Source organism: Triturus cristatus, chromosome 3_1 (genome assembly GCF_964204655.1).
Source record: "Triturus cristatus chromosome 3_1, aTriCri1.1, whole genome shotgun sequence".
NCBI lineage: Eukaryota > Metazoa > Chordata > Amphibia > Caudata > Salamandridae > Triturus > Triturus cristatus.
In genome coordinates, this window is record NC_140583.1 from 452,518,915 (window position 1) to 452,533,142 (window position 14,228).

Genomic DNA, 14,228 nt, shown 5'->3' on the forward strand with positions numbered 1-14,228 from the left:
TTACATTACACGCATATAGAGACAATGAATCATACGTGTAAATCAGTGTATAGAAAATGTTACATATGACAAAGGGGACTACAAGGTGTAGGATTCACATGTCATTCATACTGATAGGCATTTTTAAAGAGTGCTTGGTCTGGAGAAGCACAAACTCAGGATTCAGAACATAACAGTGGTTAGCATGGACTTTAACAATAAAAACGTATTTCCACCCAAATAAACTTTTTTGGCAGCATCAGGATAATCAAAGACTTAGGAAAAACATAAGTTACTAACTTGTACTATGTAGTTTGCAAACAGCTCTTTGATGCCAATTTATAGGTCACTGTGCTAGATTACGATTGTCACTTATGAACTGCACAGTAACAAAAGAATCTCTGTGACAAAAGCAGTAACCCACTGACCTATGCACATAAAATACTGTTTTTTTAAATTGCATGGTACACCTTCTTGGCAGTAGGAATATTAACCCTCTGTGCTACATTAGATAAATCAACGCTGCTACTGGACAGAACTCTCCTCTCTCTCCAGCAGATACATTAATCACTGGCGTTATCTTGACCCTTTTATTGTTGCTCGAAAACTGCTAATTGTACAAGGAACTTTGCAGTGCTTTTTAAACTGCTGCCTGCGGACCCCCTGGGAATGTGTCACGGCCCCTGGGGGTCCCTGGACCACAGTTTGGGAAACACTGGTCTACTCTATCCATGTGAAAAATCTTTGGAAAGACCAGGCCAACATAACATGTGCCAAACCAATGGTCAGGCAAACGGTAATAAGCCTTGTTCCCACAAATATAATACACTCCCGGAAAAACTGGATCTTCTCCTCCTCTAAATCCCCATCCGGTTGCAATAAAGTATGTATCATGGCACTCACTAGTCCCTATGAAATAATAATCATACTGGGATCTCTTCCTGGTAATGCATAGTTTTCCTTTCTGTGGTGCATCTATAGCCATAGTTGGACTGGCTCCATTTTTCAATTCTTTTTCTTTCTCAATATCCCACATTGTTTCACTCATTTTATGCCCTTCTGCTTTCTTGTGCATGTTCAACCTTCTTCTCTCAACCATGTCTAGACAATTCTTCTCTTCTCCTTTCAAACTGCAAGTTAAATTGTTTCTAAAAACATATTCTAAAGTTAATTCTCTAGTTTCTAAAAAAATCTCACCTAAAATGTTAGCTTCTTTTGCCGGATTCAGTTCTTTATTCATAGGCAATTGCCCAAGAATATTATCTACATTAGACATATTATAATCTAATTTCCCTAACTGATAAATTATACTAATCAACACACTACATGAAATTCCATACGTAGCTGGAAGATGATGATAAGTCACTCCTTCCGAAACAGAGGCAGGTAATTGCATGCAAACGTAGCAATCCCTTACTTCCATTGTCTTTATGTATTCATACAACAATTTTGAAAAAACATTGGTAGAAAAATCATTAATTGACCTATCCTTATTTATATGTACATTGCTAGTTCTAGTTGGAACTATCTTCTGTGAACTCTCCCCTATATTAGTCCTGTTCTCAGTATGTCCTTCTAAAGTGTCTATAGTTACTCTAAAAGAAATTAGTAGAGCAAGCACGCTCCAAAGCAGCATTAATAATCCTGTACAGCAGCAGCACATCTTGCACCATCTTTTCAGAAAAGTACATCTACTTTGATTATTGTTAGTGTCAGCCATCTTGCTAATTTGACCGTGTCTTTTGACTTAGCCTCTTCTACTCCACTACCGAACTTTAGGGTAGCAAGTACCCAACAGATTATTACAATCTACTAGTTTTAGTATTACTTTCTTTCTTTTCTCCTCCAAATGATTCCTTTGTATTTATTCAATTTGGATTTTCATCACTTTTCACTGTTTCTTCATCATCATCAAACTGTATTAGGTCCTGAACATCCGTCTCTTCCCCAATGTCGGACAAGATAACTCTCAGGATTCCCACAGCTTCTTCTTCAGCAACCACTTTCAGTAAAGCCTCCTCTGGACTTCCTTGACTGTCTGCCTCTTCTCCTTGTTCAGGCAGTGCCACATACGTCCATTCTGGTGACTTATACCTCTGGTTTGGTTTTCTTATTCTTTTAGTTCTCTCAGGTATCTTTGTTTCTTCTTCTTTAGTTGGATTTTGACTTGACACTTCGTTCACTTGTTCAGCTTTCGAAGAGTTAACTCGTGTCAGTCGATACCTCAGTCTCTTTATCTTATTGGGCCAAAGATCTCCTTTAGCATTTCTCTTTTGTCTTCCTTCTTTATTGTTTCTTTCTCCAAGCCAAGTTCTCTTTCTCAGAACTCGTCCTCCATGTATCTCATTGTCACTTTCATCAGATTCTGTCTCAGTTGCCTCTTGTTCATCAACAGTTTTCTTTTCTCCAACAACCTCCTTTCCTCCAACAGTCTCTTTTTCCACCAATTGAGTTTTCCCTACTTCTGTCCCTCCTCGGGTCTCCGACACGCAATCTTCTTGCTGTCTACTTGTCCCTTCACCTAGCTTGTTGTTGATGTTCCCTACACCTCCTCGGGGTTTTTCCGCAATCTGTCCCTCTCTGTCTTTTCCTGTCCCTTCTTCTTCAGGAATTATCTCAGGTGGAACTTGTTCAATTTCCTCATTTGATTCTGGTGTCACTTCTGTTGGAATGTTCTTTTCTTTTCTTTCTTTCTTTTTTCGTTGGTCACTGTTAGTTGAAACCTCAGGTACTTCTTCAGAATCTGAACTCGCCTCTGCGGTTTGCACTGTTCTTTTCAGAACCTCTTCTGGTGGGATGAAAATTTCTCTTGACTCACTTTCCCCCCTTTCAGGATTCTTTTTCCTTCTTACTGCCTCACTGTCTGCATCATCACTGGAATCTGATTCTTCAAAGTATTCTTTTCCAGTGCCGTCTCTTGGATTTGGAACTCTCAATGTGATACTTGCATGTATCCAATTTTTCACTCCAGCACACTTCACAGCAGTCGTTGTGGTCAGAATGACTTGTCTTGGCCTTCCCCACCTTGGAACCAGGCAATTCCTTCTTCTGTGGACTATTATCCTTACCCAGTCCCCTGGGCTCAGATCATGGGCTGGTTTCTTTTCAAGTGTGGTGGCGTCTTCTCCAACCTGGTGAAACACAGAATGAACTGCGTCAGCCAGGCCTTTACAGTAATCCAAAATCATGTCATCAGTTATAGTCATCAGCTTGTTGACTGGTACAAATGCATGTCTCATAGCACGTCCCATGATAATTTCATGTGGACTCAAACCTGTTGTTCTGTCTTGAGTAGACCTAATGGTCATCAGGACTAGAGGCAAGACATCGGGCCATTTCATTCCTGTGGCTAGGCACATTTTGCCAATTCTGTTTTTTGATGGTACCATTCATTTGTTCCACCACACCAGAAGCCTCTGGTCGGTAAGCACAATGTAGCTTCTGCTGTACACTCAATGCTTCACAGATCAAACCCATGATTTCATTAAAAAAATGTCTTCCTCTGTCTGATTCAATGGTCACTGGGAACCCATACCTTGGGATGAATTCTCTTAACAGTAGCTTAGCCACTGTTATCCCATCATTTCTTCTTGTTGGATATGCCTCCCCCCACCTGGAGAACAAACAGACCACCACCAGCACATACCTCAATCTGTTGACTTAGGGCATTTCAATGAAGTCTATCTGCATTCTTGTGAAGGGTCCTCCCTCCCTGCCTATTGTTCCTAGGCTCACCACTGTTTTCTTTCCAGGATTGAATTGCTGACATATCAGACATCTCTGGCAGAGACTCTCTGCTATCAGCCTGAATTTTGGACTATACCAGGTCTGCTTAAAGGCCCTTATCATAGCATCCCTCCCCAGGTGTCCTTGGCCATGATACATCATTGCCATTGTTGATAGCATGCTATTTGGCATTACTGGTCTTCCATCCCTATAGACCCACACATGATCTTTTTCCCTTGGTGCACAACCTGCTTTCACCCAATCTTTCATTTACTCATCTCCTGCCTCATCCTGCAATTGCTTCACTTCCTCCCATGTTCCCACCGCATTAGTAAACATTAAGGAACAAGAAGACATTTCTCTTTCTTTACTCCGATTAATGGAATGATTATTTCTTGCACAGTATTGTGCTATGTAATTGGCAAATGTGTTCCCAACGGTGACAAAATCATCACCTTGACCATGAGCAGCACATTTGACAACTGCTAGTTCTTTAGGCAGCTGTATCGCCTCTAGCAATTTTCCAACCACTTCAGCATTCTTTATGGGAGTTCCACTTGAGGTCAGGAAACCTCTTTGTAGCCATAGCTGGCCAAAATCATGGACAACTCCGAAGCCATACTGGCTGTCAGTCATCACAGTCACTCTCACATTCCTTCCAATCTTGCAGGCTTTTGTTAGTGCCACCAATTCTGCCACCTGAGCGGATTCAACTCCTTTCAAAGGTGATGCTTCCACAACTCCTGAAACTGTACACACAGCATATGCGGCACTCAGTGTTCCTTCATCCGTTCTCAAGCAAGATCCATCCACAAACAACACATGATCACTCTCAGGTAGTGGCAGATCTCTTATGTCTGGTCTTGGTTATGTACAGTAATCAAGCACATCCAGGCAGTCATGATCAACTTCATTTCTCACTCCCACACATTCAGCATCAGGCAACAGTGTTGCTGGATTCACATTCACACATCTCTCCAGGCTCACATTTGTAGCACCAAGAATGACTTTCTCATATTTAGTCAGCTGACTATGAGACATGAACTGTGTCCGGCTCCTTGTTAAAAGGATTGCCACATCATGAGGTACAAATACCCGCACAGGGTATCCCATTATGATTCCCTCACTCTGTTCCAGACTTCTGCATGTAGCAGCTACTGCTTTCAGACAACCTGGTAAACCCACAGCTACTGGGTCAAGTGTTGATGAAAAGAATGCAATTGGCCTTCTCAGACGTCCATGTTTCTGGATTAACACTGAAAGTGCACATCCATTTCTCTCACTACAGTACAGCTCAAATTCTTTTTCGTAATCTGGCATTCCTAGGGCAGGAGCTTCACATAGTCTGTTCTTTAACTCTTTAAATGCTGCCATTTCCTCTGGGTTTAATTCCAATGGGTCTTTCACCTCACTTTTTGTCAATTTAATCAATGGCTTGGCAATCAAGGAAAAGTTACTTATCCACTGACGACAGTAACCCACCATTCCCAGGAACATTCTCACTTCTCTTTGTGTCATTGGGGCTCTCATCCCTCTAATGATTTTAATCCTGTCAATGGTCACTTTTCTCAGGCCTTTCTCAATGTTATGTCCCAGATACTGGACTTCTTTTTTGCAGAATTGCAATTTGGCTGGAGATACCTTTAATCCTCCATCTGCCAAATGATTCAGTAAAGCAATGGTGTCTACTTCACAGGCTTCACGTGTTTTTGATGCCACAAGCAGGTTATCAATATATTGGACCAAAACTGAATTTTCAGGCATTGTTAGACTCTCCAGAGATTTCTTCAGTAATTGATTAAATATCGAAGGGCTCTCTGTATACCCTTGTGGAATTCGGCACCATGCCAAAATCCGCTCTCCAAATCTAAAAGAAAATATTGGCTGGCTGTCATGATGCAACGGGATTGAAAAGAAAGCATGACACAAATCAATTACGGTATACCATTCTGCATCATGGGGAATCTGATACAAAATCACTGATGGATTTGGCACAATGGGACAGCATGACACAACAATCTTGTTAATTTTTCTCAAATCCTGTACTATTCTGAACTTTCCATTAGGTTTCTTCAGTCCCATTATTGATGAATTACATGGGCTGCTCAGTATTTCTCTTAACACCCCCTGCTGGATCATTTTCTCAATTATGGGTGTTATTCCTTCAATTATTTCAGGGGTCAGTCTGTATTGTGGAATGTTTGGGTAAACCACTCCCTCTTTTACAGTAATCTTTACTGGATCTACATTTCTCATCAGGCCCACATCTTCTCCAGTAAAATCCCAAACTGTTGCTTTTACTGTCTGTTTCAATTCTGGGGGTAATGCATCTGGATTAAACACAGCATATGTTCCCAAAGCCTCACATTCCCTGTTATCCATAGTCATTCTGTATAGGACATCCTCATCTGGTGTTTCAAAGGTTATTCCATCTGGAGTACAGAAAATAGTACAATTCATCTTGCACAGCAGGTCCCTGCCTAGCAAGTTCACAGGACTAGTGTCACACACCACAAATCGGTGCATGTCTGAGAATTTTCCTATTTTAACCCTTACTGGTTCAGTAAGAAGAGTTTTAATCTGTGTGTTAGACACACCAACTACTTGGATGGCTTCATCCGAGAGAGGAAGATTCTTTATATCAGCTGACCTGACAGTTGATCTCGTAGCTCCTGTGTCAACTAGAAAAGTAACACTTTCACCATTGATTTTTCCATCTACAAAAGGTCTTGCCTGGTCTATTTCTAGAGTTGCGCCAAGTACGCACTCCTCCTCCTCTCTTCGACACCGTCAAAAGTCTCCCTCAGAATCACTTCCCTCATTTTTCAGCCAATATTGAGATACAGCGCTTGCGCGTTTTGGCTTGATTACCTGCTCTTCATCGTAGAACCCCGACTCTTGACTGTACTTCTGGGATCCTCTTCTCTGTGGCAAGGGTGGTGTTGGCACCTGATTCTGCTGCTTAACAGCCTTCTGCTGTTGCTGATGCTGACCACACCCCTCACTCTGCACCTGTGAATTCAATGATGGATTGTCATCATTAGTAGACGGTGGATTCTTACACTCGGATTTCCAGTGCCCTAATTTTCCACAGTTGTGGCATGGAAATTTCTTCTTGGCTTCCTCAATGTTGCCTTTCCCTTTTCCTGGACCAAACCTGGGTTTATTTCCTGGGTTATTTGCTTGTTCAGCCAACTGAGCTTCCTGTCTTTCTGCAACTTTCACCTGTGCCCACATTGCCTTTTCTTTCAGTTTCCTTTGTTTCGCTTCAATCTCATCACTGAAGTATTTTGCATGTCTCAGGATCTCATCAATCTTTTTGCTCTGCTAGTCTACGGTATGCGGCCTTATCATTTCACTGATTTCAGGTCGCAAGCCATACACAAATCTTTATACAAAATGGCTCAGATCCTTGTCACCCAGATGTTCATCTCCACTGAACTGTTTGAAAGCCAGTATTAGGCTTTCATAATATGCATGGACTGATTCTTTCAATTCTTGATGTGTTCGATCTATTTTAAGCCAGTCTGTTTCCTTGGGGGGTACCTTATTTTTCAAGAAGGCCATTACCTGCTCATACTTTTTCATGACCTCCGGATCTGGAGCTCCTGTCTTTGGATCCCTCGGGTATTCTTTAGTAGGCCAGTCTATGACTATTTTACATTCTGCCCACAGGTCTGCTGGTACAATTATATCAAACAGACTATTCAGGTCGATCCACAGCACCTTTGACAACTTCACAAATCTGTCGACCTGTCTATACCACTCGACGGGCTTCTCCCTTAGTCGAGGGAAATCATTAGTAAATGACAAAATATCCTGTCTGGTCCATGGAACATGTACGTACCCACCTCCTGGAATCTCCCTCATGGGGTAAGCTGTCACTGCTTTCTCTTTTTCTTTCAGGGGGAATGTTGAGTAAGTTATGTCTGCTGCATCCTCTCGTTTTCTATACCATCTATCTTTCCATCTCTCCACATCTCCCCATTTTCTCAGCAAAGCAATCATCTCCTTAATCTGCCCTGTCCGGCCTTGTTCAGATTCTCAATGTCTTTATCCGTAAAATCCACTCTGTAAGGCTTTTGTAAAGCTTTTACCTTGTCCATGTCGATCCCCATTTCACTGGCTATTCCTTTCAACCTGTCATGTATGTTCTTTGCTCTCCATGTGATACTCTTACATAAAAATAGAATCTCCCCTTCCTGATAATTTTTCAGCGTTTCTGTAGGGATTGTTCCTACAATCAGCTCCTCCATTTCCATACGTAGCCTAGCTACATCAATTCCCTGGGATTCTTTTTCTTTCCTCTGCAAGGCCTTCAGCCAATCATTCAAATCCTCAGCAGTTATTTCCATAGATTTTTCTGCACCCCCTGGTTCAGACACTCTTTGTGGTTCTAGGATTGACCCTCTGTTCCCTTCCACACATCCAAAGTTCAAACTCGAGTTAGTCTGCACACTCAATTCTCCTCCACATATGGTATGTCTCCACTGATTTTCTCCCGTTCTCCACTGTGTTTCTCCTGCTCTCATTTCTGCCTGCTCTGGAGGAACAATCAATCTATTGCCCACATATGGAACTGTCAAACTACTTTCGCCCGTCCTCTGCTTGTCGAAAATCGGCATAACCGGACCTATTGTCACAGGCACCGTAACTGCCTCAAGATTTTTTGTCAGTTCCCTGATTTTCTCTGTCAATTCAAAGGTAGTCCTTGCTAGTTCTCTAGTCTTTTCTTCCTCAACTTCATTCTCCCTTTCTCTCTCTCTTTCTCTCTCGCTTTCTCTCTCTCTTTCTCCTTCTCTTTCTCTCTCTCTATCTCTTTCCGCCAGAGAACAACTGCTTTTCAACCCAGGGGTGGTACCCTCTGTCTTAATAATCCGCAGGGTGTCTCTCATTGGAGTCACTGCTGTTCCTACCTCTGGTTCTCGTCTATACGGGGGTGGTCTTTTGTAGACCATGTCCTCTAGGACATCATCATCAGACTCATTCCCCCCATACCTCCTTGTTTCTACATTATGTTCTTTCTCTGTACACTTTCTCCCTTCTGTCTCCTCTGCTGTTCTCATAGGATATAATCCCTCAGTCATACTGGCATCTCGCCATCTTCTCATCCGGTCATGATGGGTTTCGCGATCATACTTTCGCCCAAACATATACCGGTAATTCCCTCCACTCCTCTGCTTTTCTCGCTCATGCATTTCATCTTCCCATTCAGTCAATGCCTCAAATTGCGTTGGCCTAGGCCGAGGCTCTAAACACATCATCCGTTCCCGTAAGTTCCTCAGTATGGCCAGATTAAATGAGCCATGTTCCGGGAAAGCTAAAACTCCATCCTCTTTGGTATACTTTACCCAGTTGTCTAACCAAATACAGGTATGATACCCATCCTTCCCCTCCTTAAAATGGCAAGTGACATCTGGGCCCAAGGGATGTCCCTGGGTACTTCTGTGAACCTGCTTACTGTTCACCAGGATTTGGTTGATACCCTAGCAGGCATTTTTAATCCTATTATCTCATCCAGCAAGCCCAGGATCACCCCCTCGTCTTGGTATAACGCCACATGTAGGAGATCCAAATCCGATCTGATTAATGCCATTAAAGCTGGCAGTGATAGGTTAACTATCCATGCCTTTAGGCTCTCATACAAAGAAGTACTGAAACAGGCAAAAACAGATTGGGACTGGGAGAGATGGGAGAATTTAGCCTCTGCACTTGCCAATAAGGAAGCGCAAAGATTTTGAGCTATTGTGAATTCAGGGTGTGCGGAACCCCGTAACGCAATCGAAGTTAATCTAGATGCGGGGGTGTGGGAATCTCACTTCAAATCCCTATACGCAGCAACTTCCGATTTAGATCTCTTGCCCTTCTATGCACCTCCTTCTGGGGATGCCGAGGCTTTGGAATTCTCCTTAGAGGACGTTTCCAATGCCCTTGGAAAATTGGCGATGGGCAAAGCACCAGGTATTGACAAACTACCTGGGGACATGTTCAAAGAACAGCCAAAGATATGGGCGCCGTATTTATGTGCACTTTACAACTCCATTCTGTACGGTGCAGAGGTTCCGGGCTCGTGGTTGGGAGCAGAAATTATACCAATATTTAAAAAGGGTTCTCCCCTACTCCCCGTCAATTATAGGCCCATCAGCCTCATTGATGTCCCCCAAAAAATATTTGCACGCCTCATTTTAGATCGTTTGCAGGAGTGGACCAATGAGAATGAAATTCTTTCACCATATCAGGCTGGCTTTAGAAGTAAAACATCCACCATGGACCAGATTTTCCATTTAATAATGCTGTACTGGAAGACTGTGGTAATAGAGGGTGGCAGCCTCTACATGGTGTTTGTAGATTTACGTTCAGCATTCGACACTGTCCCTAGGGGTAAACTTTGGGCTGTCCTACGAGATCTGGGAGTTTCCAATTTATTATTGGGGATACTGGTGAGGCTGCATACCCAGAATTTCGCACAGGTCAGGTGCGCGAGAGGAGGTGTATTGTCCGCTAGGTTCACGGTGAACAAGGGAGTCTGGCAAGGGTGCGTCCTGGCTCCCACCTTGTTCTGTCTATATGTAAATGGGTTGATATCTTACCTGGATGCAGTGCCAAACAACGATGCACCCAGGTTGGCAGGCAAGAATGTCGCGGCTATAATGTTTGCTGACGACACCTTGCTACTATCTAAGTCACCCATGGGGATACAACGCATATTGGACGGTTTTAACAACTTTTGCTGTGAACATGGTTTACAGATAAATGTAGACAAGACTAAATACATGATTTTCAACCCCTCTTCACACACTAGACCTCCACCCACTCTGGACTCGGTTGTATTGCAGAGAGTTCATACATTCCAATACTTAGGTGTCACACTAAGTGAAAATCTCTCCTGGGGTCCCCATCTTGTCAAATCACAACTTAAATTGACCCAAATAGCTGGGGGAATACTAAAAATGTCAAATGCCTCCACATACAGACCTATAAGCCCTGGGCTTGAAATTTATAAATCGAGGGCTAGAGCGGCAGCATTGTACGGTGGGGAATTATGGGGGCACGCCGTCAGACCTGGAATGACCAAAGTAGAGAACAATTTCCTGCGGCAGTTGCTCTCGCTCCCTCAAAGTACACCTCTTTTACCGCTAAGGCTTGATTTGGGTATATTTCCTATCCAGGAGGAATTAGCCACTAAACCTCTTAGGTTTTGGAGGAGGCTATGGCTGACCCCCGAACTCCTGCAGTACAGAACTGAATTACAAGAAATATTGAGTCTAAGCAAGGCAGTACATATTCCCTGGCTCTCTTATATCAAAAATGAACTTCTGAAAATGGGCCTTGTGGATATGTGGCTTAATCCGGCAATAGCCTGCAGTGAGATCTCAGGGAACCTATTTACGGAGTACTATAGATCTCGCTGCTCTAGTGTATGGCTGCATGATTCGCAGAATGGTACTATGGTAAAATCATTCTTAGAGATTAAATCTGTATACTCATTTGAAGATTATCTGGATGTAATATTTCCCGCTATGGCCAGGAAGCTTTACATACAATGGAGGTTTGGCTCCCTTCCTTTAGCGTGCCTTACCAGCAAATGGTCTCCGTCCAGAGCCTCCCAATGTCCAGGCTGTGGTATGAATAATGAGGATGAATGCCATATTTTATTTTTCTGCCCTCTTTATAGTAGAGCAAGGAAGAATTGGATTGTACCAATCTGTAGAAATGTAGGATTCAGGAAATGCTCAGATGCACTAAGGATACTTAAAACTGACACTGCAGGTCATATTGTGTTTGCACTCTCGAAGTATCTGCATGCTATTTGGATCAAAAGGAGTTTCATAATTTCAAATAGTGGCTAGTAGCTCTGGTTTACATTAGATCATGAAATTGTAGCTATTGCTTCATTACTGTATTTTATATTGTATATACTATTTTATGTGTTCTTTTATGGCTGAAATATTGCCGAAATAAAGATTCATGATGATGATGATAATACCCATACTTCGCAACCATGAAGGATGCGGGGGTTCTTATCGGAGGAAGTAACTGTCCTTCCCTAGTCACAATATCCTTATCCTTGTCAAACCAGTTCTTAACCTTACTAAACAAGGATTTCTTTTTCTTTTCCTCAGCGTGGTAATACATTTTCTTATTTTCCGCAACCCTTTCGTCCTTCTACAACTGTACGATCTCCTGTCCAATTGCAGCGCGACTCACACAAACGCACCAATCCTGGAGCGTCTACGTCACTAACTCAGTCCACGAATCCCAGCGCGACTCACACCAACGCACCAATCCTGGAGCGTCTACGTCACCCTGTATGTTTCCCAATCCTTGCGTGGCATACACTAGCGCACCAATCACCGTGCTTCCACCGTTCTAATCCACTGTCCAATCACAGCGCGGTCTTCCTGACGTCAGCAGTCGCTGCAGCAGCTTCTGCTCCTGTCTCCTGTCTCTCTCGTCTACCCCTCCTTTACAAGACTGCTTGGTAGACTTTGTTTCAACTTCTACGAGTCTGTTAGTTACAACATACAAACATCTCCATTGTCTGCTTCGCTAGCCACAGAACAGCTAAAGACCTTTCCCACGAGAATTCCGCCTTTCCCAAGAGCAGCGCTTACCTCTGCCCTACTACGGAATCGTTACTTCCGTTGATAATGTAGCACATCCATCTACTCTACCCTTCTAACAAGCACCAATTAACTGTTTTCTCGGGAATGCTCCTAAGAGTTTCACAATTAACCAGAATGCCTTTTCATTCACGCACTTTCACACCAGAAAATGTAGTACATTCACACAGAATTCTGTCTTTCCCGAGAACAGCGAACAGTCTGTTCTACTACAGAAATATATCACACGTTAACAAAGCAGCGCTTACCTCTGCTCTGTCCTTCTAACAAGCTTAGAGAATATCTATTACCTTCCCAGTGATAAGCCTTAACGGAATGCCATAAGGATCCCTGATACCTAAGACCAGAACTTCACAGATAACCTTCGCTATCATATACACTTCTTTCACACAGAAAATACGTTTCTAATGGCAACACACGGCGATGCTACCTCATCGAACCCAGACAATGCGACGCGCAACTTCAATTGTCACACGTTTTCCACTGTCTACATACAGGGCCAACAATCCCGCCTTTTTCCGAGAGCAGCACTCCCTCTGCCCTACTACGGAACTGTCACCGACTTCCTACGTCCCAGAAGCCGTACACACTACACAAATCTCAATACGACTTCAACATACAGTGTTAGTACAAACATCAATATCAATCAATAATCAACAAGCCTATATACATGCAAAGTCGCCAGATCAAGACAATAGTTAACCATCATTCTGCTACCAAGAAACTGGTGCAGATCGGAGCTTCAGAATCCCCTCTACTTCCACGGACGGAGTGATTTCACAGTCACACGCGCACACACACATCACACGCTGGTGGGGCCCATTTCACCAACATTCATCCTACCACTCTATCCGTGCCATGTATAAGGGGAAACACTTTTCTGTATACCTAACCAATCTGCATGTACTCTGAGGTCAATGACATCAACTAGTTGCTATAGATCTGGTGAAAACATTTCTGACACGCAAATAAATTCAATAACATGACAATAAAATAACCACCCGACACAGTAATTCAAACAGAATATTGTTTATCTAAAATTTAAGAAAAGCCAATTAAAATGCAATTTAATTTCTCTCATAATTACCTCTTCTGGCTAAAAGCCAGATCCTAAGTCAGAACCGGTCCTCAGCAAAATAGTTAGAGTTTCTAGCCGTCATGTGGAGTCACCGTCCTCTCCGTCAGCATCGGGACCTCGGATCATCAGTTCGGGAAGAAGTGGCACTAGACCTCTCTAGTCTACTAATATTTATACAGAAATTACATTCCAAAATGTTGCAATCATATCGTACAAAACGGATGAATGGCGGAAATAATGTCGTCTTGGCACACTGGGTTACATTGGTAGTTTTTCACACACATTGATCGTCTCAAGTAATGAATAGAAATAAGGAGTCCATAGCTAATTCGTTACTTCTACGGATGTTTCTTTTGGATAAATTGTATCCCATTCGTGGGATCATTACAAGTTCTTAAAGTCAGTATTTGGTTTAGCAACAAATTTCATGTTCAGGGCATTTGGCATCTCTCCCGGATTTGTCGTCATGATCATGGCTTTTCAGTTCGTCAGGAGGGCAAGGTCACAGGCAGCGTGAAGCCTCCTTGCAAATTTTCCATCTACTCAAATACAGGCTGTGGGTGGTAGCCATTTTCTAGCAGGCCACAATGGTCAACTTAAGTAAAAAGAAACACAAAACATAATTACTGCACGGAAATGATTATACAGTGTTATTTCCCTGCTAATACCCTTATGTGTATGTATTTATCTAGCCATTTGCGACATCAAAAGCCATTAATGCATATTAATTATGAGCGCAAAACACAATAACATCACATAAGCAACATCTATTTCGTCAGTTTGCTTACCAACTTAGTTCACTTATTATTTTAGCCATGCAA